The 18,226-nt window shown below is 44.4% G+C and overlaps 2 long non-coding RNA genes across 6 annotated transcripts in view; one reads left to right on the forward strand and one right to left on the reverse strand.

Annotated features, from left to right (window-relative positions):
- The window catches only part of LOC130295533 (uncharacterized), a 58,901-nt gene extending 48,623 nt beyond the window's left edge, over window positions 1-10,278 (forward strand). For all 5 annotated transcript variants that reach the window (XR_008848886.1, XR_008848889.1, XR_008848887.1 and 2 more), the window contains one exon: window positions 9,501-10,278. This is a non-coding gene — a long non-coding RNA (uncharacterized LOC130295533). The remainder of the gene's footprint in view (window positions 1-9,500) is intronic.
- Window positions 1-18,226, reverse strand: part of LOC130295532 (uncharacterized) — a 116,113-nt gene that overhangs the window by 47,119 nt on the left and 50,768 nt on the right. The gene's annotated exons all lie outside the window — the stretch shown is intronic.

Raw genomic sequence — 18,226 nt, forward strand, 5'->3', positions numbered from 1 at the left:
AACTATAATTGATATTTATCCTTAAAGAAGCATAATTGCTGTGTCCACAAAAGTGTGAACTCTGAAATATCACCATATTTCTCAACCCATAGATTGCATCCTCCCCAAAAAGAGAACAAAGAGTTGCATGTAACCTAAAATTGTATCAATAAAAACTATAGCTCGCCCCTATAAGACAGACCCTAAGGGTCTATTCACACGTACAGTATTCTCAGCAGATTTAATGCGCAGGATTTCAAGCTGTGCTCAGTCATTCAGTTAACTTTGAAATCTGCAGCAGAAAATCCGGCGCATCAAATCTGCGCAAAATACTGTATGTGTGAATAGACCTTTAGGCAGCATTTTTTATTAAAACTAGATTACAGTGAAAAGTTATAGGTCAGTGTTTCCCAACCTATGCGTCTCCAGCTGTTGCAAAGCTACAATTCCCAGCATGCCTGGACAGCAACAGCTGGTTGAGAAACACTGACCTACAACTTTCCACCATAATCTAGTTTAAATAATAAATGCTGCCCAGTTTTTGGACATTTATGCACCATGTCACCGAACTAGCGACTCACAATATACATCTATAGACTAAACAACAATTAAAGCAACGATTGAATCCTGAAATGAATGATGATAAATACGATTTGTTTCAATAAAACAACCTCAAACGTTGCACAGATCTAGGTAATGCATTTAACGGCATGAACACAAGATGGCGCTCTGGGGTAAGGAAAGAACTGTCCACTGTAAAAACACTTCAGCAGAGGACATAAAGCATTGACGTGCAATCCACCGGTTTCCATTTTGTTGTAGTGCGGATGCTGAAAACAAGCTCAATAATATGCTGTTACACCCGATTACCAGCCAAGAAGTGTAAGGTTATCTGAAGAATATATTGTCTAAAAAAACAAAAAACAAAAAAACAAAGGTAAAAAATATATAAATATAAATAAGAAAAATATATAAATATAAATAAGAAAATCTAATTTTATATACTGTATATACACTTAAAAGGAAAACTGTCAGCTTTCTCCCCCCCGCACTAACCAGTGGTACAGGCTGGTAGTGCGGGGGACGCTGATCAGTTTGGTCCTTACCGTGCCCGGATCCGCCGTGCCGTTCCACCGTAATCTTCTTTTTTTTTTTTATATGCTAATGAAGTGCTAACTTGCACTAGCCGGGCTAACTGGCACTCTGACGTCAGTGCCGCTGGCCACAGCGCCGCCCGGCTCATCAATATTCCTCTCCTCCCTCCGTCTTTCCCTCTCCTCCCACTCTGTAATGAAGAGAGAGGGGAGGAATATTGATGAGCTGGGCAGCGCTGCGGCCAGCGGCACTGATGTCAGAGTGCCAGTTAGCCCGGCCGGTGCAAGTTAGCACCTCACTTGCATATTCTGAAAACAGAAGATTACCGCGGAATGGCGCGGTGGATCAAGGCACGGTAAAGACCAAACTGATCAGCGTCCCCCACACTACCTGCCAGTAGCACTGGTTAGTGCGGGGGGGGGGGGGGGGGAGGGGTCAAAAGCTGACAGTTTTCCTTTAAACACAACGTAACTAAAAGTCAATGACACTTCCGTGAAATCGCACTGTCCACTCAGGAGGCAACACTGATTGACAATCAATTTCACATGCTGTTGTGCAAATGGAACAGACAACAGGTGGAAATTATAGGCAATTAGCAAGGCACCCCCAATAAAGAATGGGGTTCTTCAGGTGGTGACCACAGACCACTTCTCAGTTCCTATGCTTCTTGGCTGATGTTTTGGTTACTTTTGAATGCTGGCTGTGCTTTCACTCTAGTTGAAGCATGAGATGGAGTCTACAACCCATACAAGTGGCTCAGGTAGTGCAGCTCATCCAGGATGGCACATCAATGCGAGCTGTGGCAAGAAGGTTTGCTGTGTCTGTCAGCGCAGTGTCCAGAGCATGGAGGCGCTATCAGGAGACAGGCCAGTACAACAGGAGACGTGGAGGAGGCCGTAGGAGGGAAACAACCAAGCAGCAGGACCGCTACCTCCACCTTTGAGCAAGGAGGAGCAGGAGGAGCACTGCCAGGGCCCTGCAAAATGACCTGCAGCAAGCCACAAATGTGCACGTGTCCACTCAAAAGACCAGAAACAGACTCCAGGAGGGTGGTATGAGGGCCCAACATCCACAGGTGGGGGCTGTACTTACAGACCAACACCGTGTAGGACGTTTGGAATTCGCCAGAGAACACCAAGATTGGCAAATTCGCCACTGGTGCCCTGTGCTCTTCACAGAAGAAAGCAGGTTCACACTGAGCACATGTGACAGACATGACAGTCTGGGGACGCTGTGGAGAATGTTCTGCTGCTTGCAACATCCTCCAGCATGACAGGTTTGGGGGTGGGTCAGTAATGGTGTGGGGTGGCATTTCTTTGGGGGGGGGGCCGCACATCCCTCCATGTGCTTGCCAGAGGTAGCCTGACTGCCATTAGGTACCGAGATAAGATCCTCAGACCCCTTGTGAGACCATATGCTGTGCGGTTGGACCTGGATTCCTCCTAATACAAGACAATGCTAGACCTCATGTGGCTGGAGTGTGTCAGCAGTTCCTGCAAGAGGAAAGCATTGATGCTATGGACTGGCCGCCCGTTCTCCAGACCTGAATCCAATTGAGCACATCTGGGACATCATGTCTCGCTCCATCCACCAATGCCACATTGCACCACAGACTGTCCAGGAGTTGGCGGATGCTTTAGTCCAGGTCTGGGAGGACATCCCTAAGCAGACCATCCTCCACCTCATCAGTAGTGTTGCTCACGAATATTCGCAAATCGAATATTATTCGCAAATATCGCATATTCGCGAATTCGCGAATTTCGCGAATATAGCGCTATATAGTGTTGCTCACGAATATTCGCAATTCGAATATTATTCGTGAATATCGCATATTCGCGAATTCGCGAATTTCGCGAATATAGCGCTATATATTCGTAATTACGAATATTTTTTTTTTTTTTTTTTTTCTTCACAGTACACATCACAGTGATCACCCCTCTCTGCTTCCAGCTTGTGTGGTGTAAAGAAGGCTGTAATACTACTGTGTGAGACTTGCGTGTGAAAATGCGCATATGCGAAAATAAAACGAGAATATAACGAATATGCGAATGTTCGCGAATATATGACGAATATTCGTCCATATATTCGCGAATATTCGCGAATTCGAATATGGCCTATGCCGCTCAACACTACTCATCAGAAGCATGCCCAGGCGTTGTAGGGAGGTCATACGGGCACGTGGAGGCCACACACACTACTGAGCCTCATTTTGACTTGTTTTAAGGACATTATATAAAGTTGGATCAGCCTGTAGTATGGTTTTCCACTGTGATTTTGAGTGTGACTCCATATCCAGACCTCCATGGGTTGATAAATTTGATTTCCATTGATAATTTTCATGTGATTTTGTTGTCAGCACATTCAACTATGTAAAGACGAAAGTATTTCATACGATTAGTTCATTCATTCCGATCCAGGATGTGTTATCTTAGTGTTCCCTTTATTTTTTTTGAGCAGTCTATATATATATATATATAACTCTTTGTTCTTCTATTGATTTTTTTCTCCAGCACAGTAAATCAGTAACACTACCTTAAACAGTAACAATAAACAATAATACGATGCGATAGTGATACATTGTCAAGGATCGATGAAGAAGAGAACGATGCTTATGTCTAACAGCGACCGCGTCTATGTGTGTAGCGCTGCAGGTGGTGTCGTCTTCTAAAGTAACGCGACCTGATGTTTCGGGCCAGGGATAAAGTCTCAGGCTGCTCAGAATCCGGTTCAAATTAGGATGGAGCATCTTGTAGTGATAAAGAAGAATTAATGGTGGTCTCACCCCCCTACCCGCCGCGCCTGCTGCCATACATTTCATATCATTATTTTTTTAAATAAAGAATCTACAGATACATAAATAGCAATTGTATCTCTCTGTACTGATCCCCGGTCTTTTAGCAACCGCACGATTGCCATGACAACAGTGAGCGATGCTCCGAGGGGCCGACAAAACTGCATTTCTACCTGCGCAGCCTCGAGACAAGCGAGGATTTCAGAACAAACTTTTTTTTTCTATCTGTGTATAACCAGAATGTATGTCAGTGCTCTTAAAACTGTTTCAAAACTACAACTCCCAGCATGCCCGGACAGCCGTTGGCTGTCCGGGCATGCTGGGGGTTGTAGTTTTGCAACCGCTTGAGGTCCGCAGTTTGGAGACCAGATACAATTTAGTTACACTTAATTAGGTACGCCTCTTCAATCACTTGTTAACACAAATAGCTAATCAGAGAAATCACATGGCAGCAGCTCAATGCATTTAGGCATGTAGGCGTGGTCAAGACAACTTGACAACCACCCACCGGTTTGACCTACATGCCGCGGTGCCAGCTCACAAACAGCCGGGTGGCGACCACGGGGCCGGAGTATCATGATGTCACGACTCCGCCCCCCATGTGACGTCACCCCCCGCCCCCGCTATGCAAGTCTATGGGAGGAGGGTGTGAATACAAGATTGCGGGGGTCCCCAGTGGCGGGACCCCTGCGGTGAGACATCTTATCCCATATCCTTTGGATACGGGACAAGATGTCTCAGGGCCGTAGTACACCTTTAATTGACGATGAACAGGGCATGGATGTTGGAGCCAGACGGGCTGGTTTGAGTATTTTCAGAAACTTCTGATCTACAGGGATTTTCATGAATATTCAACCAGAGAATGGTTCAAAAAATATCCAGTGAGCTGCAGCTGTGTGGATAAAAATGCCTTGTTGATGTCAGAGGAGAATAGGCAGACTGGTTTGAGATTACAGAAAGGCAACAGTAACTACTCGTTACCACCAATGTAGTAGGGGCTATCAGATTAAATCCAGAAATAAACAGTGATGGAAAGGCATAACCCATTAAGTGGAAATTGTCTATCTGGTCCTCGTATTCCCCCTTGCAGAGGCATGCAAAGACATTTTGGGGGGCAGGGGCTGAAGTGATAAAAAGGGAACTTCTCATAATTATTTATTTAAATGCCCACATAATGATGGCAGACTGCACAGTCTGCCCGGTAGACTCCAGTAAGCTATCAGACATATCGCTGCTCATTTTACTTCCTGCCAGGGAAAAGGGTACTCTTAGGAGGAACATCAAAAGGACCGGGGCTCAAGCCCCCTTTCTAGTCAATGTAAGTGCTTCTTTGCCCTCTTTGATCATCCTGCCTACCTTAAAGGGGTACTCCAGTGGAAAACTTTTTTTTAATCAACTGTTGCCAGAAAGTTAAACAGATTTGTAAATTACTTCTATAAAAAAAATCTTAATCCTTCCAGGACTTATTAGCTGCTGAATACTACAGAGGACATTTTTTTCTTTTTTGGAACACAGAGCTCTCTGCTGACATCATGAGCACAGTGCTCTCTGCTGACACCTCTGTCCATTTTAAGAAGTGTCCAGAGTAGGAAAAAATCCCCATAGCAAACATATGCTGCTCTGGACAGTTCCTAATAGGTACTGGAAGGATTAATATTTTTTAATAGAAGTAATTTACAAATCTGTTTAACTTTCTGGCACCAGTTGATTAAAAAAAAAAAAAAATATATATATATATATAAGAAGTTTTCCACCTGAGTACTCTAGACCTGAAAAGGGCCAGCCTGTCTGGAACCTGTACCTACAGAGGCTCTACCTGTCTTAGAAGGGCAACCCCATCTGGAACCTAATCCTAAACCCTAACCCTAGATATACCCTTTACAAAAGCTGTTGGCACCCTGGTTGGTAAACATTGTCTCAGATTGTTCAAGCGGGAATACCTCTAATACAGTTCACTCTAATGCTGTACCTAACACTGTGAGCTAAGGGGCCACAGAGACTAGACATGCAGCTTTAAAGGCAAATGACAAATATCTTATACTCCTCTAATGCCATATAACCAATGACACGAAGGCTAGAGAATCAACAAAGACCTGCCAGAATGAGACGTGCTTTTCAAAATGCAGAATAACATGTGCCTAGGTTGGATCCTACATTCTACAGTAGTTAAAAGTATATTAATGTTCCAGTATGACTGCAGATAACAGGTGTTATACAGCACGGAACGGCTCCCCGTAGTTTTCATCAGACATTATAGTGATTGCAAACGCAATTGGAATAGATGTGGTTTTGAACAGCAAAGAAAATATTTACATGTGAAGCTTTTCTAGAGAAGTTATGTTATGTACTTGGTTGGCGTCCGTCTCTATCTCATGCCCGATGGTCACCAACCCCCATTAAAACCATTAAATGGTCACTGTCGTTTTGGCAAATTTTTCATAAACCCGTAGTGCAAGTGGATATAGTAAACTTGCACTGTATCTTAGTAGTCTCTTTATCTACTTATCAGACTCTTTTTCTGTACTCCATCCCTCTGATAAACAGCTCAAGTATGATAAGAAGTCTATAGAAAAGGCAAGTGATAAGAGAGAAAGACCTTGTAGTCCTCACCCTCCTGGGGTGGGTTATTTAAATCACAGGCTTGCTTCATTTTATTGCCTGTGATAGAGGTTTTGTCCTTGAATAAGCTACTTATACCTGCATTTGTTTAACTGTCTTTTAGTACTCCTGGCCTTTTGGCTTGTCTCCTGATTACCATTTTGCTTAGGGATTTGGTACTGTGTGACTTCTTGGTTGGGACTGCCTGACCTTGCTCTTTCTGTTAGTTGATCTGGTGGCTGTTCACCTGTCTTTGCTCCCTCGACTGTTCTTTGTTTAATCTTTTGTGTCCTGACTTTCTCTCTGACCTGGGTACTGTTGTCTTTTTATGTCTGTCCTTCAGTTGTTCAGAGTAGGGGCCTTTGCCCAGTTAGGGGTCCGTCACATAGGCTGCATGGACAAGTGAGAAGGAAAAAAGGTTGTGGGTTAATTCAGTGCTGCACTTATCCTTGTTCTACGGGACAGAGTAGCTGGAGACTCAGAGACTACAGGAAATTTTAGCAAGCATTAGATCTGACCAAATGACCAAAATGCTTAGGAGCTTAGCCTGTTCAGTACTGCTCTGAAATGTTCTTCATGCTTCTGCTGCTTTGGAGGGTGTGTTATAGACACATACAGTAGGGGAGCAGATTTTCCTGTGTGTGCAGTCTATGGGAGATACCATAAAGGTTAGTCTCCTCCCACTCATGGACAATTGAGAACTAGAAATGGAATCTCTCAGAGGAGAAAACCGGTGAAAAATATGCATGCTATATAATGGCAAGAAATGTTGCTACTTATCATGTACACACATGATATCTGATCCTGAAAAGTTACCAGTCGTGACGTCACGGCCAAACCCCTTGTGACATCACGACATGCCCCCTCAATGCAAGTCTATGGGAGGGGGAGTGGCAGCTACCACGCCCCCTCCCATAGACTTGCATTGAGGGGGAGTGGCTTGGTATCACTAGGGGCATGGCCATGAATTCACAGCCCCCTCAGCGCGCACCCAGCGTTCAGAACAAAATGTTCCGAACGCTGGGGCAGTGGAGTAACCCTTTAAGGACACAGTCTGTTTTGACCTTGAGGGTGCAGCCAATTTTTATTTTTGCATTTTCATTTTGTCCTTCTCGCACTTAAACAGCCATGATTCTTTTATTTTTCCATACACAGACCTTTATGTGGGTCTCTGGATTTGTTTTATGTGACCAATTGCTATTTGCAATGACACTTTTTATTTTGCCATAAAACTGCACAACAAACGAAAGCTTATTTGTGTGGGGGGAAATAGGAAAAAACTTTTGGAAGGGGGGGGGGGGGGGGGGTTGTTTTTACGCAATGCACTGTATTTCTGGGGAAAAATACAGATTATCTTTATTCTGTGGGTCAATATGATTAAAACAATGCCTTTGTTTACATATTTATCTATTATTGCACTACTATATAAAAAAATTCTAACTTTTTTGACAAAAACAGTGGGGGAGATTTAGCAAGACCTGTGCAGAGGAAGAGCGGTGCAGTTGCCCATTGCAACCAGATGGCTTCTTTCATTTTTAAAGAGGCCTGTGAAAAATGAAAGAAGCAATCTGATTGGTTGCCATGAGCAACTGCCCCACTCTTCCTCTATGTGGATTTTGATAAATCTCCCCCCACTATGCTTAAAAAAACAGTAGCTTGCTTAAATGGGCACTGTCAGAATCTGTTGCACATCTTGGCAACTCATTAACCTTTCTAAAATACTTCAAAGACAACTAGGGGTCCCCATACATTCAGAAAACAATCTTGTCTGGCTGCAGCATCATCTTTGCCCCAGCTTTGTCCTAGCTTTACTAGCACTCCTCTGTGCTCACTCCTGTCCTGTCTATCAGACTTCTGCCTAAAAAAATGGAGAGGAGGGGGATAACAGAGCAGCCTGCAGTGATTAGATGAAGAGACCCAGCACAGCACAGCAGACTCAGGGAGGAAGTGAATGCATGGTGAGTGAGGGTGGGCTCATTATCTGTCTCAGACATGCTTCTTCCTGAGCAGTGGATATCAGAATGAAAAAGCAGCAGAATGGAGGGATTAGTGAGCCAAATACAGAAGCTAGACACATAAAAAGTCATGTAAATAATATGCATGGCCTAGTGAGTAACATATACCGTATAAGCATGTATCCATACAGTATCCTACTGTATATGTTGTATATTTCAAGTGCATGTCAACAAGTCACTTTGCCTCACTATTGCGATACATGTCTAGGGCAGTGAAATAAATAGCCCAAGAACAGTGTTCCCCAACCAGTGTTCCTCCAGCTGTTGCAAAACTACAACTTTCAGCATGCTCGGAAAGGCAACGTGTGTCAGGACATGCTGGAAGTTGTAGTTTTGCAACAGCCGGAGGCACACTGGTTGGGAAACACTGCCCTAGAAAATTACAAAGTCCTGCTATTGTATGCTTCTATGCTAAGCTGCCAAAATTGGAGCCACAGGAATAGTAGGAATGGGGAAGTGCCCAAAATTCTTGGCAAAAAAGAAAACTTTACATATGTCCTTTTTTTTTCCGCTTAAAGGGGTATTCTGCTGGAAACCTTTTATTTTTATTTTTTTTAAATCAGCTGGTGCCAGAAAGTTAAACAGATTTGTAAATTACTTCTATTTAAAAATCTTAATCCCTCCAGTACTTATCAGCTTCTGCATACTACAGAGGAAGTTCTTTTTCTTTTGAATTTATTTTCTGTCTGACAACAGTGCTCTCTTCTGACACCTCTGTCCATGTCAGGAACTGTCCAGAGCAGGAGAGGTTTGCTATGGGGATTTGCTCCTGCTCCGGACAGTTCCTGACATGGACAGAGGTGTCAGCAGAGAGCACTGTGGTCAGACTGGAAAGAACTGCATAACTTCCTCTGGAGCATACAGCAGCTGATATGTACTGGAAGGATCAAGATTTTTAAAAAGAAGTAATTTACAAATCTGTTAAATTTTCTGGCACCAGTTGATTAAAAAAAAAAATAGTTTTTCACCAGAGTTCCCCTTTAACTGAATTTACCACCTTTTTTCCCTTTGCACCCATACAGATTGTTCGGGTGAGGCTTACATGAGCGATGCAGAATATTGGCCATCAGAATAGCAAGGCCGAATTGGTTGCATGGGAAGATAAATGACCGGGGATGGGAGCTATGTTATTATCGAGGACTGAGGCAGCCAGTAAATTGGAGACCAGAGAAGATTATTGTGAACAATAGTGATAATAAACACTTAACACACAGGCAGCAGAAGAGTAAATGCAGCCGATGCAGACTCCAAGCATCACTCACCAGGCAAAGACAGCGGCCATTATTCTTGTGCTACCCGTCACGCGAGGATTACATTAACTTCGGTTCACTTTCTATCACCTCACTACTTACCGCTTCTTGCTGATTATGTAGAAAGACAAAGAATAGAATGAACAGGAAAGGAAAACAAGGTAACAATGTCTGGATACATTTGCGGCAATACACATATTAACTTATCTGTCTGCAGCAAATCAAATCTCACCTCGGTAAATTTTGGGTAATGTGCAAACATAATTAAACTAGGTGACATATTTGTGGCTCTCTGGGATTTTTAATTATGTTACAATATCGATGTGCCAAAATTAGGGTTCTGTCAGTGTCCCCACCCTCCCCTGAGCGCCTGGCTTTGCAGTATCCAGAAAAGCGACATTCATCAACATTTATACAATGACTGCCCTGCAGTACTGAGGTGTAGCACATTTTTTCTGGGTACTACAGTGCACCATGACAAACACCAGCCAGTGTTGCTGCCCCTTTGATCTTTTATAAGAGTGGGTACTGAGAATCAGACAATTTAAAGGGATACTCCGCTCCTAGACATCTTGTCCCCTATCCAAAGGATAGGGGATAAGATGTCTGACCGCGGAGGTCCAGTCGCTGGGACCTCTGCGATCTCGGCTATGGCATCCCAGACATCCAGTGCACAGAGTGAACTTCGCTCTGTGCCGGATGACTGGTGATGCGGGGCGGAGGCTCGTGACATCACAGCCACGCCCCCTCAATGCAAGTCAATGGGAAGGGGCGTGATGGCTGTCATGCCCCCTCCCATAGACTTGCATTGAGGTGATGTGGCCGTGACATCACGAGCGGGCGCGGCTGTGATGTCACGAGCCTTCGGCGCTGCATCCGACACTCTAAACGAACAGCGGTTGCAGCAGAGAGATCGCAGGGGTTCCCAGCGGTGGGACCCCTGTAATCAGACATCTTATTCCTCTATCCAAAGGACCCCCGCGATCTCCCTGCTGCACCCAGCATTCATTTAGCGCGTCGGGTTCAGCGCCAGAGGCTCATGACATCACAGCCACGCCCCCTCAATAACATAAGATGTCTTGGGGTTGGAGTACCTCTTTAAAGTCCAGGAAACCCATTGAATGACTACAACACTTAGGTGGAATTCCATGGAGAAATTTCGGAAATGCTGCCGAAGTTTACTCCCGTAGACTTTTATTGAGGGGGCATGGCGTGACCTCATGAGGGGCGCAGCCATGATGTCACAACCCCCGTCGCCCGCACTCAGCATTCGGAACAAAATCTTCCGAACGCCAGGGCAGCGGAATACCCCTTTAAGGCCTTGAGAAAGTGTAGGAGGCACGCAAAACGTCCGCAGGCTAAATGTGCAACACAAGTACCATGTTTGCTTTGCAATGTACCGCATGTGAAATAAAAAAAAGCATATTTTTTTGGACCGGGTGAGTGCCAATTTATTTTCTACACTATGGATCTATGTGCTTTGTGACTGTACTATGGAATGGATCACACATTTTTTTCTGCTATATAGATTCTCTAGAAAATTCTTTAGGATTCTGTGTAAAATCAGAGACACAAGAATTTACCGTTAAAGCCTTTAAGATTTTTGTACATAAACCGTCCATGGACCAATTTTATAATATAGAGCACTCCTTAAAATGGGCTTAGTTCTCATTAGAAGAAAGCTTTCGACATGTCCTAGAGACATGTTGTCAAAAGTTTTGATCTGCGGGGGGGGGGGGGGGGGGGGGTGAGTGTTCACACTTCCACCGATCAAGAGAACGAGCCAGGAGAAGTTAACGCTCAGCCCTTTTTTTTCGTCTTCATGTTACATGATCGAGACACACTCCCAATGTAAGTCTATGAGAATGTATGAGAGTGTGAGAGACACCTAAACTAATATGCAGTTAATAGTTGTAATCTAGACCATGAATGTAGAAAAGAAAGGACAAGCAAGGTAAGTAATAATGGGGAGGGCACATCTAAACAGCAGAACGCCTGCATATCTTCTATTGAATTGCACAAAGGTAATATTCCGCACAGCTCACACACTTTTACCACTCAACCTTATATATACATAGTGATTCAACAAATACATTTCAGCCTACAGAACAATAGTCTCCAGCTATACAAATGTCAAAGTTTCTGCTTATATAAAAGTGATGCTATTTAGTTGAGGACATATATGTGTGAAGGCAGGGAGGCAAAATACTCCTGGATAAGACTAAAGAGGTCAGAACAGACAGTTATGGTTATGTAATGTCCCAGTACAGGACACGGTCCTGCACTACACTTAGGCCCTGTCAGGTTGAGTCCCTCAGTGACCTAGGGGCTCTCCTGCAGTGTCTCCCCTGTTGTTACTTTAATGTTATTTATTGTACTATATGTATCGTCAGTATACTAATGTATAGACAGTATAAAGGACCTTTGGAGGACAAATTTAATTATCTAAAGGACCTGTGAGATGTTACATGTTATGTTTATGTTACCCAGAGGGCACCAGCTTACACATGACCCGCAGCTTGACCTATGGGCTTCTAGTACAGCCCCCCTTTATAAGGAAGGGAGGTGCTGCAATCTGCCTCTTTTGCTCTCTTCCTAGTGGGGTACAGTCAAGACCAGATGTCTCAGTGCTAGTGTCCAGCTACCTGGAAGGCCTCAAATCTACCGTCACTTCCAATAAGTCAAGTCTATGTCTGCTGTCACTGCCTACAGTCCAGTCAAGCCTAAAGTCAAGATTCTAAAGTTTATTACAAGTATAATTGGTCCCAGCGAGCTGCGAGATCCTTCTGTGTTCCTGGCCACTTCTCTGGGATTCTGGCCGAGCTATAGAGACTATAACAATTGTCTGACCTCAGTAAAGCCTCTGTTAAACCCTAACCTGGTCGTGGACTCTCATTTCACTGCCTAGCCATTGGGATAGTGGAGATACCGTTTGGGTGGTTCCCGATACCCAAAAAACCCTCTGGCGTCATGAACATTAGGGGTTAATAACACCTTGCCCCTGGGGTTGATACCATCTTGCCCCATCCACCTACACCGCTACACCCCATGGTCCCGCCATTTACCGTGGCTCACCACAGTTATTTACCATCTTCAAACATGGAAGATGATAGGCTAGGCAGTGAAATAAGAGTCCACGACCAGGTTATGCTTTAACGGAGGCTTTACTGAGGTCAGACAGTTGTTATAGTCTCTACAGCTCCGCCAGAACCCCAGAGAGGGGGCCAGGACCACAGAAGGACCTTGCAGCTCGCTGGGACCAATTAACTTGTAATAGACGTTAGATAATTGACTTTAGGCTTGACTGGACTGTAGGTAGCGACAGCAGACATAGACTTGACTTACTGGAAGTGACGTTAGATTTGAGGCCTTCCAGGTAGCTGGACACTAGCACTGAGACATCTGGTCTTGACTGTACCCCACTAGGAAGAGAGCAAAAGAGGCAGATTGCAGCGCCTCCCTTCCTTATAAAGGGGGGTTCTACTAGAAGCCCATAGGTCAAGCTGCGGGTCATGTGTTCAGCAGGTGCCCTCTGGGTAACATAAACATACCATGTAATATCTTTAGACAATTATATTAGTCCTCCAAAGGTCCCTTATACTGTCTATACATTAGTATACTGACTATATATATAGTACAATAAATAACAATAAAGTAACAGCAGAGGAGACACTGCAGGAGAGCCACCAGGTCACTGAGGGACTCACCCTGACAGGGCCTAAGTGTAGTGCAGGACCATGTCCTGTACTGGGACACTACAAACCCCCCTACTTAATGAAAGTCGTCCTCAACGCAGGCTCTGTCAGGATTGAAGGTCAAAGCGGCCTTGGGGCTGGATGCAGTCCTTGGGCATTTTACAAACAAACATCCATTTCCAGGCTTGTAATGGTCCCTGTACAATGCTGTGAATACACAAAGTAAGATTAATAGATCGACCATCACCTTGGCTACAGCAACCATGAAAATATAAATATGAAGTTATACAAAACGTTAGGGTTCTCTTCTCAAAATCTACAGCACCCCTCCTCCCAGGATGGGGGTTAAGTGTCTGATCGGGGGCAGGAGTGGGGGTGTATAGCTGCAGGGTACCCCACAATCACTAGAATGGCTCCCGACTCTTCCCGCTGAGCGGTCTGGCCCCCATCTTGCAAGATGAACTGGCTAACGCAGTGACGGCCCGCTCAGCCAATCACAGGCAATCAGGACACTGCTGTGGCTGGTATATGACTGAACTGCCAAGACGAGTATGTCTTAGAAAATGGAGGCCAGAGTGCTAGGAGTCAGATGCCAATCTGAAGATAACAGGGGGTCTGAAAACTTCCATATGTGGATTTTAGACAGTCTTTCCAAACGAGTGTGCCTCCAGCTGTTGCAAACAGAACCCCCCAGAATGCTCGGACAGCCTTTGATTAAGCCATAATTAATCCCTTGGGGACGGAGCCCATTATGACCCTAAGGACGGGAGCATTTTTTGCAAATCTGACCACTGTCACTTTAAGCATTAATATCTCTGGGATGCTTTTACTTATAAATTTGATTCCGAGAATGTTTTTTCGTGACATATTCTACTTTATGGTAGTGGTAAATTTTTGTCGATACTTGCATCATTTCTTGGGGAAAAATTCAAAAAGTTGATGAACAATTTGAAAATGTTGCATTTTTCTAACTTTGAAGCTCTCTGCTTGTAAGGAAAATAGACATTCCAAATAAATTATACATTGATTCACATATACAATATGTCTACTTTATATTTGCATCATAAAGTTTACATGTTTTTACTTTTGGAAGACATCAGAGGGCTTTAAAGTTCAGCAGCAATTTTCCAATTTTTCACAACATTTTTTAAGTTTTGAAGTGGATTTGAAGGGCCTTCATATGAGAAATACCCCACAAATGACCCAATTATAAAAACTACACCCCTCAAAGTATCCAAAATGACATTCAGTAAGTTTGTTAACCCTTTAGGTGTTTCACAGGAATAGCAGCAAAGTGAAGGAGAGAATTCAAAATCTTCATTTTTTACACTCTCATGTTCTTGTAGACCCAGTTTTTGAATTTTTACAAGTGGTAATAGGAGAAAAAGCCTCCAAAAATTTGTAACCCAATTTCTCTCAAGTAAGGAAATACCTCATATGTTTATGTCAAGTGTTTGGCGGGCGCAGTAGAGGGCTCAGAAGGGAAGGAGCAACAATGGGATTTTGGAGAGTGAATTTTGCTGAAATGGTTTTTGGGGGGCATGTCACATTTACGAAGCCCCTATGGTGCCAGAACAGCAGAAAACCCCACAGGGCATACCATTTTGGAAACTACACCCCTGAAGGCACGTAACAAGGGGTCCAGTGAGCCTTAACACCACGCAGGTGTTTGACAACTTTTCGTTAAAATCGGATGTGTAAATGAAAAAAAAAAAATTTCACTAAAGTGCAGTTTCTTCCCCAAATTTACCATTTTTTATAAAGGGTTATGGGAGAGAATGCCCCCCAAAATTTGTAACCCCATCTCTTCTGAGTATGGAAATACCCCATGTTAGGACGTAAAATGCTCTGCGGGCGAAATACAATGCTCAGAAGAGGAGGAGCGCCATTGAGCTTTTGAAAAGAGAATTCGTTTGGAATGGTAGTCAGGGGCCATGTGCGTTTACAAAGCCCCTTGTGGTGCCAGAACAGTGGACCCCCCCACATGTGACCCCATTTTAAAAACTACACCCCTCACAGAATTTAATAAGGGGTGCAGTGAGTATTTACACCCCACTGGCGTTTGACAGATCTTTGGAACAGGGGACTGTGCAAATGAAAAATTAAATTTTTCATTTTCACAGACCACTGTTCCAAAAATCTGTCAGACACATGTGGGGCATAAATGCTCACTGTACCCCTTATTACATTACACGAGGGGTGTAGTTTCCAAAAGGGGTCACATGTGGGGGGGGGTCCATTGTTCTGGCACTATGGGGGCTTTGTAAACTCATGTGGCCTTCAATTCCGGACACATTTTCTCTTCAAAATCTCAATGGTGCTCCTACTCTTCTGAGCATTGTAGTGTGCCCGCAGAGCACTTTACATCCACATATGTGGTATGTTCTTACTCAGAGGAAATGGGGTTACAAATTTTGGGGGGCTTTTTTCCTATTTTCCCTTGTGAAAATGATAAATTTAGGGTAACACCAGCATTTTAGTGAAAACATTTTTTTTTTCATTTTCCCATCCAAATTTAATGAAAATTCGTCAAACACCTGTGGGGTGTTCAGGCTCACTATACCCCTTGTTACGTTCCGTGGGGGGTGTAGTTTCCAAAATGGGGTCACATGTGGGTATTTATGTTTTTGCGTTTATGTCAGAACCACTGTAAAATCAGCCACCCCTGTGCAAATCACCAATTTAGGCCTCAAATGTACATGATGTGCTCTCACTCCTGAGCCTTGTTGTGCACCCGCAGAGCATTTGACGCCCACATATGGGGTATTTCCGTACTCAGGAGAAATTGCGTTACTAATTTTGGGGGTCTTTTTTTCCTTTTACTGCCTGTGAAAATAAAAAAGTATGGGGCAACACCAGCATGTTAGTGTAAAATTTTTTTTTTTACACTAACAGGCAGGTGTAACCCCCAACTTTTCATTTTCATAAGGGGTAAAAGGAGAAAAAGCCCCCCAAAATTTGTAGTGCAATTTCTCCCAATCACGTAAATACCCCATATGTGACTCTAAACTGTTTCCTTGAAATGCGACAGGGCTCCAAAATGAGAGAGCGCCATGCGCATTTGAGGACTAAGTTAGGAATTGCATAGGGGTGGACATAGGGGTATTTTATGCCAGTGATTCCCAAACAGGGTGCCTCCAGCTGTTGCTTAACTCCTAGCATGCCTGGACAGTCAGTGGCTGTCCAGAAATGCTGGGAGTTGTTGTTTTGCAACAGCTGGAGGCTCCGTTTTGGTAACACTGCCGTACAATACGTTTTTCATTTTTATTGGGGGGGGGGGGGGGAAGGGGACAGTGTAAGGGGATGTATATGTAGTGTTTTACTCTTTATTATGTGTTAGTGTAATGTAGTGTTTTTAGGGGACATTTGCACTGTCGGGTTACGGTGAGTTTCCCGCTAGGAGTTTGAGCTGCGGCAAAAAATTTGCCGCAGACCAAACTTGAAGCAGGGAACTTACTGTAAACCTGCCCGTGTGAATGTACCCTGTAGGTTCACATGGGGGGGGGGGCAAACCTCCAGCTGTTTCAAAACCACAACTCCCAGCATGCACTGACAGTGGATGCTGGGAGTTGTACTTTTTCAACAGCTGGAGGCACACTGGTTGGAAAACCTTCAGTTAAGTTCTGTTACCTAACTCAGTATTTTCCAACCAGTGTGCCTCCAGCTGTTGCAAAACTACAACTCCCAGCATGTACTGACATACCGTGCATGCTGGGAGTTGTACTTTTGCAACAGCTGGAGGCACACCGGTTGGAAAACCTTCAGTTAGGTTCTGTTACCTAACTCAGAATTTTCCAACCAGTGTGCCTCCAGCTGTTGCAAAATCTACAACTCCCAGCATGTACTAATCGCCGAAGGGCATGCTGGGAGATGTAGTTATGCAACAGCTGGAATTTATACAACTACAACTCCCAGCATGGTGAGACAGCTGCTTGCTGTTTGGGCATGCTGGGATTTGCAGTTACCGGAGGGGTAAGTGGACCTTCGGCGTTCGGTCCCCTTCGAAAACGAAAGTAAACCCCTCCGCCCCCCGATCTGCTATTGGTGGTCGCGTCTAGACCACCAATAGCAGGGATAGGAGGGGTGGCACCCCTGCCACCTCCCTCCTATCTCTTCAGGGGGATCGTAGGTATCTTAGACAACCCCTTCTATTCCGGGTCACCGGGTCACCATAGATCCGTAATGACCCGGAATCGGCGCAAATCGCAAGTGTGAATTCACTTGCGATTTGCGCCGATCGCCGACATGGGGGGGTCTGGTGACCCCCCTGGGCATTTGCACGGGGTGCCTGCTGATAGATATCAGCATTCACCCTGGTCCGATCCCCGCCCGGCGTGTGGCGGGGACCAAAATTCCCACGGGCATATGGATACGCCCTTTGTCCTTAAGTACCAGGACGCAAGAGCGTATCCATACACCCTTTGTCCCCAACAGGTTAAAGGTGCCCAGACACCAGAAATGGGTTGGTGTTCCTGCTGCTAGATTTTATATGTAATGCATGGACACCTTCTATAAATTGAGGAATTTTTAACTGCACATGCTGGATCCAATTATGGTGTGTGTTGGAGGCACACTGATTGGGAAACACTGAGCTTAGGTATCTGATAAGCTGAAATGTTGGATACCAAGCTGGATAACCCAACAGAGTCCATTAAAGTCAATGGGATCCATCTGGCTCCATTGGTGCGGATCCTCTGGCTCTATTTTATTTTCTTCACCTTCAATGATGGAGCAGTTGAATGGAGAATACAATACAGATGTGAACCTAGCCTAATACTGTCTAATACTGCCAACGGCTGACCG

This window comes from Hyla sarda, chromosome 11 (assembly GCF_029499605.1).
Source record: "Hyla sarda isolate aHylSar1 chromosome 11, aHylSar1.hap1, whole genome shotgun sequence".
Classification (NCBI taxonomy): domain Eukaryota; kingdom Metazoa; phylum Chordata; class Amphibia; order Anura; family Hylidae; genus Hyla; species Hyla sarda.